The sequence below is a fragment of the Callorhinus ursinus genome, unplaced genomic scaffold, assembly GCF_003265705.2.
Source record: "Callorhinus ursinus isolate GAN/ISIS: 27379988/994484 unplaced genomic scaffold, GSC_fseal_2.0 scaffold10, whole genome shotgun sequence".
Taxonomy (NCBI): domain Eukaryota; kingdom Metazoa; phylum Chordata; class Mammalia; order Carnivora; family Otariidae; genus Callorhinus; species Callorhinus ursinus.
This window is the reverse complement of record NW_027397072.1, coordinates 58,051,741-58,070,869: the sequence shown is the minus strand read 5'-3', so window position 1 is coordinate 58,070,869 and position 19,129 is coordinate 58,051,741.

Below are 19,129 nucleotides of genomic sequence, written 5' to 3'. Positions count from 1 at the left end.
ATCTCGACCTACTTGACAGCTTCTCAAAAAAGACTAATCCTTTAATTTCCTTTCCTTTTTCTCTTTACAGCTTTTAATTGGTTCACATGTTCCAGACCTCAGGGGACAATGTGATCTCTCATTTTTAATGTGGTGTATCCTCAATATCCAAATGCCCATGCACACACAATGGGTGTGATATTGGCAGCTCCTAAGACATACTTGTTTTTGTGTCATACTTGTGTTACACATGCTTTGTGATGGTTATGACATACTTCTTAGCAAATAAAGATTTTAAGTTTACTTTATTTTTTGAGATTAATGCATATAGTGGCACAGAAAGTTCTGTTTTAGTGTCATTATTACCACCTCATATTGTGACCCTGAAGGTGTTTTTTTAATGACAAGTTCATACACATGTACCCAACAGGAGAGCTCTTATGACCATCTACATATTCATATAGATTAAATCTAAAAACTGCCACAGAAAGCGCAAAACTCAATTCACATCAGAGGACTGGAAGTGAGAGAGCATTTCTGTTTGTGTGCGATTTCCTGGTGCTGTGTCTTCATATAACTAAGAAATGATGCAAATTCACATAATCACGGCCAACAGCCAGATCTTCCCCAAGCACTTGCAAGTGTATATGTATGTTCACAAAAAGGTATATCAAAGATTTCTACCTTTGTAATTTATAAACATTTATGTCTAGACAGAAACAAATACAGTGCAATGTTTGAGCATTATCGCTGATGTGTAGGAGAATAATTGGCACAGACCATTTAGACAGACTAAAAATCTACGAATTAAATGTGGTGCTTCTAAAAAGACCCCTCTGTTTTTCACGCTGGAGAAAACAATTTGCTGTTTTACTTTACTATTTTTTTTCTTTGTGACTCAAGTGAACCCATGACTTGAATATATTTTTCTTGTAGGTATTTAAAGTAACATACTATAAAAGTATATAGTATCTTACAAATTTAGTGAAAAGGGGAAATATTTAAGAGTGTAAAGTTCAGACAATACTCTTCCTTAAAATTTAGACAATACTCTTTTTTGACATTTTAGTGAGCTTCAAAGTTTGTGTATGTTCTTGCCCTTTATTGGATAAAACATCACCCAACATGTAATGGGAAAATGAAAACTTACATATCACAATACTATAATTGTGTCTACTCACTGCATATGACACACTATATTTTGTGATTGACCAGTTTAATCTGTAAAAGACTGTGTGGCCACTATTAGCTGCTTAAAACAGTCAAATGAACTAGATATTGATTTTTAAACCTCAAGAGAGCATTAATCATTTACTGAATTTTCTCAACTGAAGATCATCATCTTGGCAGAGTAAGACCTTTTTTTATCCTTCATGGGCCAAAAGTCATTCTTCTGTTACGTTACTCCACCTTTCTCAGTGCTCACCAGAATGAGATTCAACTGTTGCTCTCACAGCCCCCATTTCACCATCTTTCTGTCTTGCTCAGCTCACAGAACTGCTTCTCTTTGATGCACCTCTGATATCTCCAGAGAGCCTCTCTACTGGCTCTCGCCTCAAAATGCCCCCCAGGACCCTAAACCCTCCTTTAGCTATTACTTTCTCTCTCTCCTTCTCTTCCCAACCAAACTTCTTCAGAAAGGGCTATATTCAGTCCCTACATTTTCTCATCTCTCATTTAATCTTTTCATTCTCTCTTTTTCTTTTAGTAAAATATACATAAAACTTGCCATTTTAACTTTTAAATGCATAGCTCTGTGGCATTAAGTACATTGACATTGCTCTACAACTGTCACCACCATCCATCTCCAGAACTTTGTCACTTCCCAAACTGAACTTTCTATACCTGTTAAACAATAATTCTCTATTCCTTTTCCTTGCTTGCAGCCCCTGGTAATCACCATTCTACTTTCTGTCTCTGTGAGTTTGACAACTCTGTGTACTTCATATAAGGGGAATCATAGAGTATTCATGCTCTGGTGACTGACATTTCATTTAGCACAACATCCTTAAGGTCAGTCATGTTTCTTTTAGTCTCTTTGTTTTGTCTTTTCCATGTCATTGAACTGATTGAACTGTTCCTTGCCAAGGTATCCAGTGACCCTCAACTTACTCAATACTCTGGAAAATTGTCTTTTTTTAAATCTTTCAGTGGCATTCAACTGCACTTGGAACTTCTTAACACTCTCCCCTCTTTTCAATTCCAAGACATCCCTCTCTCCTGATTTTCCTCCTACGTTCTTAGCAATTCTTTGTTTGCTTCTCTTTACCTTAAATAATGTTTTTCTTCTGTGTCTATGTACATTTTAGAACACGCTTTTCCATTCCCATAACTTCTATAGTCATCCATACATGGACTCTGACTCTGTCATCAACCTAGACTTCTCTCCTGAGCTCCAGAGGGCAGATGGAGCTCCGCATGCTAGAGATCCCCACATGAATGCTCCACAAATGTTTAAAACTGAACTTACCATGTTTTCCTCTGGATTTATATCAATAATACATGGAACCATCCTCTGAGTTACTCTTGACTTTAAAATTTTCCCTACCCACAACACATAATTGATTTCTTGAGTTTTCTCAGTTTTGCCCACTTAATATCTCTGCAATATCCTTAAAATTCACTTTTATCTATCCTCACTGCTACTGCTACCTGTCAATTCAAGTATTCTTCTCTCTGGGATCACTGTCACAGCTTCCTAATGAGTCTGCTTCTCTTCCTTCAGTTTCATCCCCATCTGATATATTCTTCACCTGTTGTCAGAATGATCTTTCTACAAAGCAAATCTGATTATATCACTCCCTGAATAAAAGTTTTGAATGCCCTCCCATTGCCTTCAGGAAGAAGATCAAACGCCTTAGCATAGTGTGTTATGTTCTGCAGAATCTGGCCTCTACGTCTAAACCTCAGCATTTGCTGGTTTCCCTTATGCATTATTTGTTCCCAAGGGCATGATAAACTGTCCTAAATGTACTCTCCCCAGGCTGTCATATCTTCATATGTGCCGTTCTCCTAGATAACTCTTACTTGTCCTTTAAGACTCAGCTCCAGGGCCATCCTCTCTGGAAAACCTTCCACAAAGGTGGCTATGGTGGGTCCAATGGTGTGCTGTTTGGATTCCTCTACCGCCTCAGGAATGAAACATTCATTCCCTAACTGCTGAGAGTGTTAGTAACAGATAGATCTCAGCTAAGTCTCATTTTGGAGAATGACCTTGGTTGAAGAGAGCCACTTGATTAAGGTCATGCCTTCCTTCCTATGGGCAGCCCATGTGCAATGACTAGTTGATACAGAAGTATAGAGGCCTGGTCCTATTGCCCCCGTTGAAACAATTTGCAGGCCATCCTAGCCCTATAATTCTCCTGTGAAAGGTCTAAGGACCTTGTTGTGACTGCATCATAGTCCAACTTCTTCTTCTGTTCAGTTCAGTTTCTTTCACTTCCCCTATAGGTGATTAATCCTGAAAGCAAGACTCCTGTGCATAAATCTCCATCTTAGAGTCTATTTCACAGGGAACTAAGTAGCAACACTGACTTAGGACCCTCAACACCACTTGCTTATTTCTACAATAACTCTTATCTCACTATATCATCATAATTGTTTGTTTACTTGTGAGGCTATGCCTAGGTACAGTGAGCAACTTGAGAACAGGGATTTTCCATTTTGTCTTTTTATCTTCACTTCCTTTTAATCATCATTTATTACATCTTTTTGAATAAATGAATGAGTATATAAATGCATAAGATCACCATCTTCAAAATCCTCTGGGATTTTTCTAAGATCAATTCAATCCTTCCTGAACTTTATTTCCTCTAGCAATAGCCCCCCAAAATCTGGATTGTTTCTTCCAGGATGTATCTGAGGTTTGCTGCTGCTTGTGTTTTCATGAAATTGTGAGAAGCATGGATTTGAAGATCTGGATTTAGAAGCCTCGATTGAATTCTCAGTCATCATAGCTGTGTGACTTTGGGCAAATCATATAATCTCTTCATGTCTCAATTTTATCAGCTGGATGATAGTAATATCTAGCCCATAGATACTGCTTGGTGGTAAATAAATTAGGTAATATCTGTATGAGGTAATGGCACATAGTAGATACTCAGTAAATTTTAGCCCCATCCCCCCCTTTTTTCCTTTTCAGATTGAACTTACGCTTCTTAGAGAAGAAGTAAATTACAGAATTACAAAGAAATAAATTACAGTAGTTGGTCCCACTGAAATGATCTCAGTAACTCTCATTATCTTCTCACCCCACGCCCCTGCCTTCCCCAGCACATGGCAAAAATCCATCATTCTCTGCTACTGTTCTTGTTTTAGAAGGAAAGAAAGCATCTACTGAAAGCATCTGAAAGCATCTACTCGACAATGCAAGTCCCTGCTTGCTACAAGTTTTGTTAGATTTATTGTGAAGCATCAAATTTGCTAGTGAATAGAGAGGCATGACTAGGTGTGTCTGACAGTGATTCAAAGGTGAGTTAAATGACATGAATGTAACACTACCTGATGGGTTTCAGTGAAGCATAGGAAGGGTAAAATGATTAACACAAAGCACCAAGAAAAGGTTAAAGATATGGTAGCAAGGTATCCCATATTTAGGTACCTGATTCACTCGTATTTCTAGTTTTCTTCTTCCTACTACTTGGAAAATCACATTTCTCAGTGTCTGTGTCATCAACTGCACCATGTGATAAGCTTTGGCCAATTACTGGGAGCAGAAGTGTTAACATCACATGTAGGGAGAAGTATTTGAGTCAGTGATCAGTTCTCAGCTGGAAATCTGGGATTTTGAAGAACATATATATGCCCTGAACAGTCTTTTAAATCTGGAGCAAATTCTGCAAAAAGTGAAATAAACTTTCATTGTGTTAAACTGCTGAGGTATTCATGTTCTACATTACCTTAACCATTTGGTTAAAATTTAACCATTTCTGACCAAAGCACTGGGGCTCAGGAGTACTCAGGATAAATATGAATAAGCAAAATATCTCAAGAAAAAGAACCATGGCCCGCTGCCTCAGAAAATAGAACTGGAAGGTTGTTCACGATCCTTGTTGCCCACATCTACTCTACTGTTCTACGCTAGAGTAACTTAGCTATTCCCTTTCATTATGCTCTCTTCTGTGTCTGTCTTCTTCTCCCACTTCCAACGACCATTTGTCTTTCTCTGCATCATTGTATCTAGAGGCACCCCTAAATCATTCATCTTTCAAAGAGAGAACTTGGTTGGTCCAAGTTCGGCAACCATCAAAAAGTGCTCTTGAACCAGAATACGTAGGCTGCTGAGTAGTCTACAAATAGGCTTTCCTTGAATTAGATGCCTTCCCCTGGTCCAATTAGCAACAACCATGATGTTGGGTCATGAGATACAAAACATAGCCACCCATGCTTAAAGAAAAGGAATTGTGGGTTGAAGTCCATTTTGGCTTACCCAATAAACTGGGATACAGACACTTTAAGCCAGTGAGAGGAGAGTACTCCATCCTGTGCCCACAGGGCATTGAACTGGTTGCACAAATGCATTGGTCTTGACCTGGAAATTGATCTGGGACTTCTGGGTCAGGACAAAAAAAATCTCTATTTTGAGTGTATTTATTTACCTTCTTTAAAATGTTTCTTTCATTTTAAACTCCACTCCTTCACCTGTCCCTATTGTTTAAGGTCCCTGAGGAACCTTCTTATCTTTCCCACAGTACCCCATTGCGCTCTCAAATGGTATCAACTCCCTCACTGCCCTCCACTCCATTCCCAATCAAAACCCTCACTGCCTCTGAGGTGATCTCAGTTGAGGTTAAGAGGAAATTAGCGAATTAAACTGCTACTAACTAAGCTAAGAATTTCTGATAGTTAAGTGACAAAATAAAAATAATGCAGAAAAGGATTTTGATCAGATCTGTCTTCCTACAGTTCTTTAAATTATTGCAGTTAGGCTCTTTCAGCTTTCTTGTGATACTACAAACAGACTAGAGGCCTCTAATACTAGTTTTTGGTCAGAGGTAATGATACAGGATAGAGATGGTGAATTCAATATTTTTTGAGACACCATTACTACATTTCAAGGAATTTTAAAGGCTATCATTTATAAAATGCATTCCTATTTCAGAGATGTTACGCTCTGAAAAAGGTGTGCCATAATTTCTACCAAAATATGGCATTGGGTTAGTACACTGTGGGGAAATGGCAGGGGACTGGAGTGAGTGCCGAAATTTAATTGAGACCGGGTTCAGCTTCCAGTCGTGCCCCTTATTATCTGTGAGACCCTTGGCAAAGCATTTAACTTCCTTGAGCCTAAGCATCCTCATCTAAAAGATGGGGATAATAATAGCTACATGGTTATTAGATGTTTTACATAAGCTATTGTACATGAACTATCTTGACACATAGCAGGTTCTCAGTGGGTGTTAACTGAATTTGAATCTGCTTTTTAAGCACCCTGTATCCTTGAGGAAAGAAAATCTGTCCTATCAAAAGGATTGATAGAGGACTGGAAAGAACTCTCTGGTTGGAGAGAAAAGACTTCATCTGTGAATGCCCAACTTCCTTTGGACTATTTTTGACTTGATCATAATTTGCTTGTTGCTCCTTTATTCACTTATTCCTTCACTCAGTCGTTATTTTGGGGGTCCTTACTTTTTGTCAGGCAGTGCGAATGAAAAAGATGAGTAAGACATGGTGGTCTCCACAGATCATAGAACCTGGTAGAGAAAGAAAGGCATGAAACCAAATAACTGAGAACAATTAAACTATCTATTTTTTAAAGATCTGCAAACCTTTCCATTAAAGAAGCAATTTAAAAACAACAAGGTAGAGTACCAAAATATTCTATGATTTATAAATTGTTATAGAAGCATGGGTGATCCAAACTAAACTCTATCAAAAAGAAAATTTCCTCTTTCAACTTTTCCCTCTGTTAGAGTTAATTTTGACTTTGGCATCAGGACACATTTTGTTTCTTTTTTGCTCTCACACTACATCTGTTACCTTCTCTGTCAGGCAAGTATAGAAAGTAAATCATCAGGCAAGAAACAATAAGCTCAGCACACATGTAGAATCTGAAACAAAGTTGGTAGACATAATTTTAGCTCTACCTGTTTTCACAGTGCTTTGCATATGGAATGCTGTATCTATAGAACTTTTAGGTTTTTTTGTTTTGTTTTGTTTTTTGTTTTTTTGTTTTGTTGTGTGCTTTTGTTTTTGTTTCTGTTTTTGTTTTTGGTGAGGCAGCATGGCACAGTGGGAAAATATAGGCATAGGAATCAGAGTAAGTTCAAATTTTGGCTTTACCACTTACTAGTTGTATAGGGAAGTCCTTTACCCTCACTGACTCTCAGTTTCCTTATTTGTGAAAATGAGTGATAATAATACTTATAGGATTATAGTGAACAATATGCCCACACATATGACTTCAATAAATATAAGTTATTACTCAAACCTTAAGACAATAGAGAAAATATTTTCTGAGCCCTTGGATAACTGTATAAAATACTCAAATGCTTTAATATAAATTGTGTATATTAGGGGCAGAATTTGACTTGATTATATTAAGCAGCAAATAGTTATTAAGATTGTCTTAACTTGGGACACCTATAGTGACAAGGTCATGACAAGCTGTAAATGCCTAGCTAGAATGGGGAGCTCTGGGAACCAGGCTGGGCATAGGTTGGAGCCAGTCAAGATGGGAGTGTGGAGTGGGGGATTAAGCTCTGCCTCCTGGAGGGGCAATGTCCATATATAATATTTGGAGTTCTTTTGTAAGGAAGAGTTGTTTTTTCTTCTTAATTAATTATTATTCATTTATATTAGTATGGGCTTATGTATGTTTTATATTTTAGGTAATAATCTAATGCTATGTTATTTATTTTGCTGTTCAAATTGCTCCAGTTTTGTCCATGGGGAGCCCTTTCAGGGTGTTTCCTGTGCCCCTTTGACATATTTTGACCCTTTTGTGTTTTTGAGCACTTCTTTGCTTTCTGGTACTATAAGATGCTCTAGGCTCATCTTAAATTTTCTCTGCTCCAGTTCTAAAATCAGCCATCTCTCCAAAGAGCCCTGGTTCCTTTTATTAGGGAACGGCATTTAGAAACCCAAATCTGGGTCCTATGTGAGTGCAACAAATATTTTCTGAGAATTTTCTATCAGCCTGGAACTGTTCTGGGCACTGGAGATAGAACAGCAAATTTCTCTGATTTCATGGAAGTTACTATGGATCATGAAATACTAGGAACAAAACGATGCTATGTTCATGATACTATGAACAGAATGCCTAGAAGAATACTTGGCTTATAACAGGGGCTTAATAAATGTTAGTAACTCCTTCCCTCTCTCTCTTACTATACTTGCTCTAAAGTTGCTCAAATCCCTTTCTTGGGGATTGGAGCTAACTGGACTGGGCTGAGGGCTAGAGTCCCATGCAAGAGTGGGTGTAGGGATTATTGCTGTTGCCCAGCTACACAGCAATGTGTTCTACAAAGCATGTTTGAAGTGTTCCTGAGAAGGCAAATCAATGTCTGTAATAGAGGATCACCATCACCTTCTAACCCTAACCCAAGAGGTACAGCTTGAACCATTGCCAGTTGAACAAAACCAAATGTGGAAGCTGAGTACAAGTTGAATCCAGTAAGAAAAAGTCCTGACTGAAGTCTATGAATGAGGTAGCAGAGCTGGATCTTTATTGGGCCCTGCCTCCTTGGTATAGGAAAACTTTACTGATCATAAGCTCTGGCAAGGCAAACATGCTTGATCTCTGAATGTCCATCTCCCTGCTTTGCAATCCCCCCATATTTTCTGTCCACTGCTCCCCCACTGCCCTGTCATGTATTCCAGGGTTCAGGTAGAAGAAACCTTAGTGCAGGTATAGTGTTGACACCACAATGGCCCCACTCTCCCCCAGAGCCCCAGTGCAGGGACTAGAGCAAGCTATTAATAGCTACCCCCAGAACTGAGGCTTACCTAAGGGAACACCATGTCTCTCTGCTTTCTACCTTTGTGTTCAAGTCCCCCTTGCTGCTGGGTGAATTGGTAAGTTTCTACTTGGAAGGGTTTGAGGTAAGGAGTGGGAACCCATGGTCTCAATGGGTATCCAAATTGTGAACAGAGGGAGAGGCAGATGTTAGCACCAGGGAAGTGGTCAGCAGAATTATGCCTGCGGCGATAGACAAGGAAGTAACCCAGGAGGCTAGAATCTGGGAAGGCTGAGAAAAAGTAAAGAGAAAAGATATGAGAGGGGGCATACAAAAAGGTATAGGACAAAGGCTGAAGGTGTTAGGGCTCCATGTGCACAGTTGCACGTGGTGGCGGCTGCTGAATGGGTGAGCTGGATGGGTTCAGGTGGTTTCCAGGCCCGGCCCCAGAAGCTCCAGGGGACTAACTTTGCCCCTTCTTTTCACAGTGATAGCAAATAATGAACAATTTATGATAATGATAATTATAAGATAATTACTTCCTATGTTAGTGGTTTATAATATAAGTACTATATAAATAATAAATGGAAATTTGCCTTCTGATGTCATTTTGAGGTTGTGATAACATTTTAAGAGGCAAAACTCACCAAAATCCAGTGAAATGAATCCGGTATTTTAAAAAATTTTAAAAAAATATGTTGATTCGAGCCTGCACTTCTTAACCTCATCTTGGGGCAGGAAGAGGGCAACCAGTTGTAAAAGCAAGTTTGGCATCCCCTTGTCCCTTTATAACCTGGTCCCTTGAGTGGACTATGACATCATGGAGCTTAGGGGAGGACAAGGCCCCAAGGAGAGAAGGGACGGTTTTAGGGCAAGATTATCACATCTTCTATCACTGTCCTCTCATAAAACCTGTTCTCCTGGCACAGTCTTGCCAAAAGCATGCTGACCAACGTTTAAAATGCAAGTCAGGAGCAATGCATGGGCAATCGTGCAGGATGATGGCGAGGACGAGATGATTTGTTCTCAAAGTCAGGCATAATGTCCTCTCACCTCTATGCACATCAGGACACTTGGAGAGCACGTTCTGTACCCTGAACAGGGTATTTTAAAAGTATTAGCTGCTTCAAAGTAGAAAATAAAGTCCAACAAGATTCTAAATTAATTTCTATGCCTCCTTGGCAGCTGTAATATTAAACATAGTAAATGTCTAGGGTAAACCAAGTAGTCACAGGGGAAAATGATATTTCACACCTCTATTTTGGAATTATGTGCAAAGTTTGCCACATCCCTCATGTTGAATATCACATAGTTAAATTGATTATCACCCCAGTTGAACATGATGATCTGTAATTAAATTATTAGTCATTGTTCTGTTGCATAAAACCAATTGATTTCTCAACTTATGGACAAAGTCTATAACAAAGGTTGCTGGCTTACAAGTTGATATTTACCAATGACTTATGCAAGGTTGTAAAAAATTAAATAGCAGAAGCTAAAGAAAAGAGTGAGTAATTTGAGACATTATTAGGTCCTCTGTTGGAAAAGAAAAAAAAACCTTTATGAAACTTTAGATTCAGTTTCTAATAGAAGAATAAAACCAAAAGGGCATTTGCTTCCTTAACAACTGAGCACTAGAACTGCAGTTCTCTGGCATATATTAGCCGTGCTTAAAATTCCCTCTTTGTGCTGAGGAGGATATATTGGCAGAGCAAGTAGAGCTGGGAAGGCTGCTACCCTGTCCCCCCTTTGTATGTGTTTCCTCTGCACTTTCCTCCCCCCTCTCCCCATTGCTAACTATCTAGTTCTCATCGTTTCCCTCCTGCTTCCTTCTCACCCCTTCTAGCCATGTTACCTCTGTTTCCTTCCCTCCTAATTTATAATCCTCTTTTCTTTCCTCCCTTCCTTCTCCTTCCTCTTTCTAGGCAATGCTGCATAGTGGTGATTAAGAGTGTGGGCTCCAGAGGCAGATTATGGCTTCCAATTCTGGCTCCAACATGCACTGAGCGACCTTGGGTGAGCTACTTAATCTTGCCCTGATGCCACTACCTTGTATCAGTCGAGGTTTGATTAGGGAAACAGAACTGCTGGTGTGAGAGACCCTGCGGAAGTGAAGATCAGTCCCTCTGAGATAACAGGCATGACCACCTGCTGGAATGGGCCTGTGAGTAGGGACCTGTAAAGAAGTCCACGGGGAGCTGCTGCCTTGGAAGTTTTGCATGCAAGCATCTGGTGATGCTGCATTTCATCAGCAGGGCCAGAGGTCCTCCAAAGAGCAGGATGTGGAGTGGAGGAGAACCTACTGGCATCCCTGGGTCTCCACTGCTGCATCTAACCATGGTGACCTCCAGAGAGTAATGGCTGCTGCTTGACTTCTGCATTCCAAATCTCATGTGAATTGCACTTTTGGCCAAATCAAACCCAGAACCATACAAGGAAGTGGCTTCTGGGAAACCTAAGTCTAACCTAACCAGGTTTTTGTAGTACAAATCACCATATGAGTCATTTTCAAAATGCAGTTATTAAAAGTTCATACCCCATGGAGATGTTGTGAAAAGTAGATGAGACTTAATACATATAAAGAAAGCACTTATCATAGTATCTGACACATTGTGAACACCCAATAAATAAATTCTCCTTTGTTTTTAATCCATTTCCTCTTATGTTGTATCTTCTAACTAACCCCTATACCAGCTTTCTCACTGTCATTGGCATTGTAACATCAATGTTCAGGATTATTAGCAAATGGTGTGGGAAGTCTTATAATAAAATAGATATTATTTACTGAGTACTTACCAGGTGACATGCACTGCACCTTTATATGCATCAACACATAGGATGCTGACAACAACCCTATGAGCTCGGTACCATCATCATTCACATTAAAAGTTGAGGAAATTGAAGTAGAAAGATTATTTTCTTGCCCCAGATCTCACAGGATTTGAACACAGTACCTGTTTGTTTACAGTGGAATAGTGTAAGCCCAACCATTTTAAATACTCTGTTCCCATTAGAATTGGGAATACCACCTGTCGGAGGATCATCTTCAGGGATACAGCACCTTCAAAACTTGCAAAGGATCTCAGAATTCCCTTTCTGTTGTTATTGTTTCACACAAAATTGGGGCGAGCTCTAAATCTGCTCTCCATGATATGGATTACAACACCAGTGGTCAGAAAGGACTTGGGATGTGGCTGTGTTGGGTGAAGCAGCTTTGATCAAGCCAACAGAAGGTTGAGGGATTTGAGAGATGGAGAAAAGGTGAAGAAAGGTTAAAGTTAGTTTGTAATTAGATATAATTTTACAACCTAAAACTTGAAAAACTTGTTCTAAATGGACTCTCTGGCCCCTTTTAAAGCGTGGCCTTGTGACTTTTATTGGAATGCAAAGTCCAGCAAGGAACTCTGGTATCTACCCTAAGCTCAAGTAGAAACTTCAAATACGCACCTCCATAGATTGTACTCAATGGGCTTGTGCTATCTTTTACATACTTTAAAAAAAATTTAAATGTTTTCGGGTGGAGCTTATCACAGTTCCCACTCATCCCTCCTTATCTGTCAAGTAGCCTTATTTCACTCATCAAATATTACATCCCTTAAACTAGAAGACATTTGAGTGTCTAATTCCTGCAAAATAACAGTTATTAAGACAGATTTCTAAGGAGTGGGCTGGTCTCGGATTTCCACATGGAAATCAGAAGAGATGAGGGGCATGAATCCTCGCAGTTCTTTTCTCTACTCATCTGGCCTCTTACCTCCAAACCCATTCTTTAAAGTTCTTTATTGATAAACTTGCTGTGTGGCATTCTGACAACTCCTAGGTGTACCTTCTAAGAAACAAGATCTGAGTTGCTTAAAAGCCCAGTGGTGGAACCAAACAATTTCGTCTTTGCCAAACGTGACATGCATTTTGTCAACAAAAAGTCCTGAGACATAAAGGCTAAGAGTGAAGCAGAGAATCTGAGGCTGTTCATAGGTAGGCACAGGTGCAATCCCCACAAATGTGCCTAAGAAAAAGTTAATTGTGTACTTTTCAGTTTGTAGGGCTTGAAGCATTAAAGTGTGGTATTAGGGAAATATTTGATTTCCTATGGTTTGGAACACCTGTGGTTCCAAAAATTTGAAGTTATCAGAATACAATAAATGATAGTGTTTTAGCTATGTTGACAAGCATGTTTGGCATTGAGGTTGTTGTCTGTCAAAAATAGTGCTAGTATTCAGTGAATGTATTAACTGTCACTGAAACCTGGGACATGATAATGATGGTGTGGTAAAATGTATTTGGTTCAAAAGCTGGTTTTTGTATTTTACGATGCAGATTGACAAAAGTTTGTGATATATAATTTAAAACATGTGGGTGTAGTTAAGGTAACCATGGTATTTATTGGAGACCACCTGTTTAATAGGGATATGGAGAAAAATGGGACTATATAGAGTCTAGCTTGCTAAAAGGAGGCATAGAACCTGGTTTTTTATTACAAGAGACAAAGCTTCCTAGAAATTTGCGTACTTCTCCCAGTGTGCTCAGTTTCCTGGTTTGTGTCCCTGAATCTGAACATCATATCATCCTCACCAGTCTCTTACCTTCCTTCTAGCACTTGTACCATCACTAAAGATGCTTTTGTTTGTATGGGTACTTAAATCAAATTATTACTTTTAATTAATTATAAATGTTATAGTTTTGTTATCCTACCCCCTGGCAACTTTCTAGTCTCTGGTCTCAGAGACAAAATATTTGCTTATAGTGTATGGGATAAGATGGCTATAAGTAGAGTCGTAACGTTTTTAAAAATGCTTAATTGTGGAAATAAAAAAAATCTCGGTAAACATATTGAATATTATTCATTTGGAAGGCTATACCAGTTTAACACATAATTACAATTTCAGAACGTGTGCAATCATGCACTTAACATAAATAAATTAATACAAATCCAAATTCCTTGTAGACTAATGATGACTTCTAGAGCACATTAGATCTTTCCCATTCTTATTCTCAGTATAGCACATAGAGACCTGCCCTGTATAATAAATGCACTTTCAGAACAGTGGATTTTCTCAATTTCAAGGATTCTTTTGGGTAATTGGGAAAGTATATAGAACCACATAGGTGCTTGGACTCTCACAAATCAAAGCAGCCAAATGGTTTGTTGATGATTCAAAAGAAAAAGAGGTGAAGATCATGCTCAACCATCAAGTGGAGAACAGTTTTATAGGAAAGGGGTCTAAGTCACCCAGTTAATATTAGTGATAGCAGCAATAATAATGAGCTGATTGGGCCTGGAAGAATTAATACTCCTTTTGGACTAGAATTTTAGCTTTACTTGAGCTGTGCTGTCCACTAGAACTTTGTACAATGATGGAAATGCTCTGTAATCTGCGCTGTCAAATATAATCTGTACTATCCAATAGCCACTAGTTGTGTGTGACTGTTGAGTGTTGGAAATGTGGCTAGTGGAACTGAGGAACTGGATTTTTAGTTTTATTAATTTTAATTAATTTAAGGTTAAATTTAAATAGCCACGTGTGGCTAGTGGCTACTGAATGGAGAGTGAGGTTATAAAGTATTACGGATAAAGCCTCTTTGAGCAATTTCGTTACTTCACTTATTTATCAATGCACACAAATATATATCTATTTTTACATTCATTAATTCTACAAGTATTTTTTGAGCTCTTTCTTTGTTTCAGACACAAGGAGTATAATGGTGTGCAAAACTAACCCAGACTCTACCCTCATGGAGTTTATAATGTCCCATGGAGTAGATGAACACCAATCAAATGATCACACAGCTGGTGGGAATTAGGAAAACATGAAGGTTGTAAGATAGTCCCTTGTGGCCAATTTCTGTGAGGAAACCCAGGCTTTTCCACTTCTTTAAAGTCTTCTGATTTCCCCCAAAGAAGTGACCACTAACCTAGGATCTGCAAGCTGTTTGGCCCTATGAAAGGGACAGATTTTGTCAGTTGACACTACAGAGATCAAGCAGGGTTAGTGGAAACACATTTAGAAAATTATCATACTGACTGTATGTGTAAATAAAATCACTGTTTCTCTTTAGAAAGAAAGAAGAAGAATATCAGGAGCCTGGTGTTTTAAGAAGCATTATAGCTGTCAAAATTGCAAGGAGAACAGTTGATCAGAGGATATCCAGGGAGTTTCTAAGTCATTTTGTCTCCATGTATAAAGGCAGAGCTCCAAAGGCAGAGACCCTCTGAAGAGCTCCTTTCTCTTTTATTAAAATAACGTGTAGAAAACACACACACACAAAAAAAACTCATGCACACACCTGGGTATAATTAAGAAGTTAGAGGTCACGTGAAATGTAATTCACTGAATGCTAAGTTTCTGTTATAGACAAATTATGTCTCTTACATATATGCCATATGAAATAGTACTGATCATTTACATTTGAATATTTCCCAGTGTCATGGGATGGTTATCTGTGAAACAGATGATCTGAGGGTTCAGGAAATAAAGCCAAGCAAAAGGAGCATAAATAGTGATCAGAAGAACCTAGTTTGCATGTAGAATTCCAATCTCCCTGAAAGTTCTAGCTGATAATCTAATTTAACCATGAAAGGATAAATGATAATTTGAAAATAATTATGGACTCTTAAAATGAGGAGCCACTAAAGAACAGCAGCTCAGAATTAAAGTAGCATGTGACACTCTCTAATTTTACTTGCTGTAATTTTAATTTGGGGTTTGGAGTCAGGGTGGCAATGCCTCTTCAAAACACCCTGATCCTGGTAAAATATCCAGGCAGAATCTAAGGGAAATACACTCTAACATCCTCAAAAGCGTGTAAAGTTGTATCTACCACTTCCCCCAGTGCCATATTTTATGGTAAATCTGTTCAGTTTTATGGAATGCTGCCAGACAGCTGAGCTCTATCCTTCCCCCCACCCTTTACCCGATGTGCCTGAGAGCATCTGAATTAGGCGAGGGGCAGGCCTTCATCAAAATTATAACACATTTAATTAACAGAAATCACTACGTAACATACTTATGGAGCATTCTGGGGATGTGCGTTATATGGAGCCATGGAGAACTCTTGGGTCCATGCAGTATTGAGGGTTTTTATCTCACCTACAAATACTGACACATATCCCTCCCTGAGCCTACAGGTAAGATCTTCATGAGTGATCAGAGGGATGAGATACTGCCTCAAAATTCAAGTCTGCAGATATCCTGAAGCCCCTGAGCTTTATTGATTGTGTTTTCAATTTGCTATAAAGCCCACACTGACTGCTTTCATCAGGATATGTGCTCATTCTCTCCCCAGAGGTAGGCATTGGTTTGAGGGGAGTCCTAGGTTGTTATTACCGTACACTGACTCTATCTGACCTACCTTTTTTTACATGAAGGAGTTCCCATTGCACAGGCTTCTGTGTGTGGAGGGGGAGGCAGGGAAGAGTGGTGGTTAGGGGAGCAGACTTCCCTTCATTTCACCAGTGGTCACTAATGGTCTACCTGTCCAGTCAGTCCTGTCAGTTACTGTCTTTTTTCAATGAAAATATTTAAAGGATTTGTTCTTCTAGAAAATGAAGCCTAGCCTGAAAAGCTGTCTTTAAGGTTGAGCTGGAGTGGCTGGTCCCTACAAGTTTCCATGTTCCGAACACAAATTTACTGTAGTAAAGAAAAATGCAAGTCAAGTGTCTGAAGAACAGGGTGTGATTTAGCTAAAATTGCCAATTTTGTTACAGCATGTTTGGAAAAGTTGCCCCCGAACCGGCTGTCATGAGTATTTCTTAAATTAAAATAATTCCCACTGAATTTTTTGAAAGTAAATAGTTGATGTCCAAGAATCCTCCCAGAACAAGCCATCGTAAAGTCTCATCAGGACAGGAAACGTTGTCTATGGCCCTCACTTCTGAAGGCCCAGGGCCTGGCACCTGGCAGGTGCCATAAATCTGTGTTGACTGTGGAATGAAGAGAAATTATTCATGCCAGAGTTCAGCCATACCAGGAGCCTGGCTTTGTGCTTCCTCTTACTGTTAAAGCTCTCCCTAAGTAGGCTCTAAAACTCCTGGATGTTAGAGGACACATTCCTCAAATAAGTTTTGGAGGATAACCTCAATATGGTCCAAGTCATATGTGGCAAAGATAAACCCGTTCTAGTATGGACCCATCCTAAAACTCCCCATGGGTTCGGATGCTGGCAGAGATAAGGCAGACCCCAAGATGGTCTCAAGTGGACAACCGTTGAATGGAACAATTGTGGTCTCCAGCTGCTTTTGACACAAGTATTTGGTGGGATGGGGTGCAGAGGAGGATGACATGTTTACTATTCATGGACAGGCTCTTTTCTTTTTCATCCTGTCGACTTTGTCAGCTAACGATAATTAATACTGCAGGGTCCTTAAGATAGGACACACAGGTCAGATACTCCGTATCCACTGCGCACTCATATAAGGGGAGAGAGGAAGGAGCAGTAGTCACCTGCCTTTATTAGAAATGGTGTGGTGCCTGGCAGTGCTCTGCCAGTCCACTTTGGCTTGGATGTGGGCTGGGCAACTCTCCACCCAGAAGTCCTCAGGGGAGAAAGGCTTGAGGGGAGGGGCAGTGTGGTAGATGAGCCACCAGACTGAAATGTAAGTCCAAATATATCCATCTCATCTTTGCCTCATCTGCCAAGCATTTGAGGAATTAAGTTGCTCCTGCACTGTTAGCGTGCCTCAGTTTCCCCAAGTTTAGCCATGGGCAGGGTGCACGATACCCTAGGGGCTGCTGCTTGCAGCAGGAGATAATGCTCTTGTATGCCTCACTAAGCACAGTGCGAAATTAGTCCCCAAAGGGAGGAGGCATGACCAATGTGTGTCAGATGTTCAGGCTTTCTGCGTGACTCCAGCCAGGGGCAGGGATGTGGCTAACCAGAAACACAGGACTTGGGGAGACAAACGGACTTGGAGGCAACTGGGGCTCCAGGCTAACCCCACAGTAAAAAAAATGCATGGGGTGGGGGTGGGAAGGAGGGCTAGTGGGAGGCAGTGAAGGAAGAGTGAGGGAGGGAGAGATCTTTGCAAGCGGCCTATTAGAGCTCTAGTGAGTTGGCTTGGCCACCCTCCAGCAGTGTGACCTTGTATAAGTTAACCTTTCTGGGCTTCACTGTCCTCATTTGTAAAGTGGGGATAATGAGAGCACCTATGTCATCAGGATGTTAAGAAGTACAAATTCATATATGGAAAACATATAGGTCTGTACCTGGCCAAAAAACAAAAACCAAAAACTAAAAAGTCAATAAACATTAGCTCTTATTATCTGTAGCTCAAACTTGCTTTTATGATGTGGTTTGACTCGTTTATCTACAGTTTGTACCAAGGCACCTATGTGGGAGCATAGAGGTTCCACTGGATATCATCACTTCATAGTTTGAATAAAATCAGGTACACCATGAGGTTGGTGATCCTTAAGAAATGTCCTTAAGGAGGATTACACCTGCTATTAAGTGTGTATTAGTTGGCTAATTCGGTGTTACAAATAATAAAAAGAATGCAAAAAAAAAGGCTTTCCTCACACTTGTACTCACTTGATAACATAATAGAACATTTAGTGACTCACTGTCTCACTTGTTCAAAAAAAGGCAATTAAAGAACTCACAAAAGAGTGCACATTGCACGAGGGGTTCTTTTCTTCTGCAGGAATACATTCTCATTAGGTTGTTGGTCAGTCTGCATCTGGGGCTTGGGAGTGAGCGCTGGCTTGAGGCAGACCTCTGTACCCAGGTATAACAGTATCTGATTAAAAGCCCACAAGAAGAGAGATGCTGTGAGCTTTCAGATAACTGCACAGATCTGAAATTCAGTGTGTGATCTAGGCCAGGATGAGCCTTTGAAAAACATGGGGGGAGAAGTTATTGTAAAAGTGATATGTCACCTGGCCCAGTAGGAGAAAGGGGGATAGCAATATAAAAAAGAAATCCTGGGTGTAAATGTAAATTTAAATCCTGGGGTGCAGGGGAAGCCAATAACCTTCTAGGTTAATCCTCACTACCTCCTTACCATGGGAATTAAAACACTTGATACAAGGTCATTTTAGATGTAAACCAGGGATAACGTGGAGGCATAATTTTTATATCCTAAACATTAATCACAGCAAACAAATTTTTAAAGAAAAAAAATCCTTGGTGTATTTTCACTGGAGTCCACCCTCATAGTGTAACTTGGGGGAGGGACTAATACTGGAGTGGCTGGTGGAAAGTCCTCATTCTTTAGAGTTTCTTCTATAATCAGCCTGTGATTAGCAGGTCCCTGA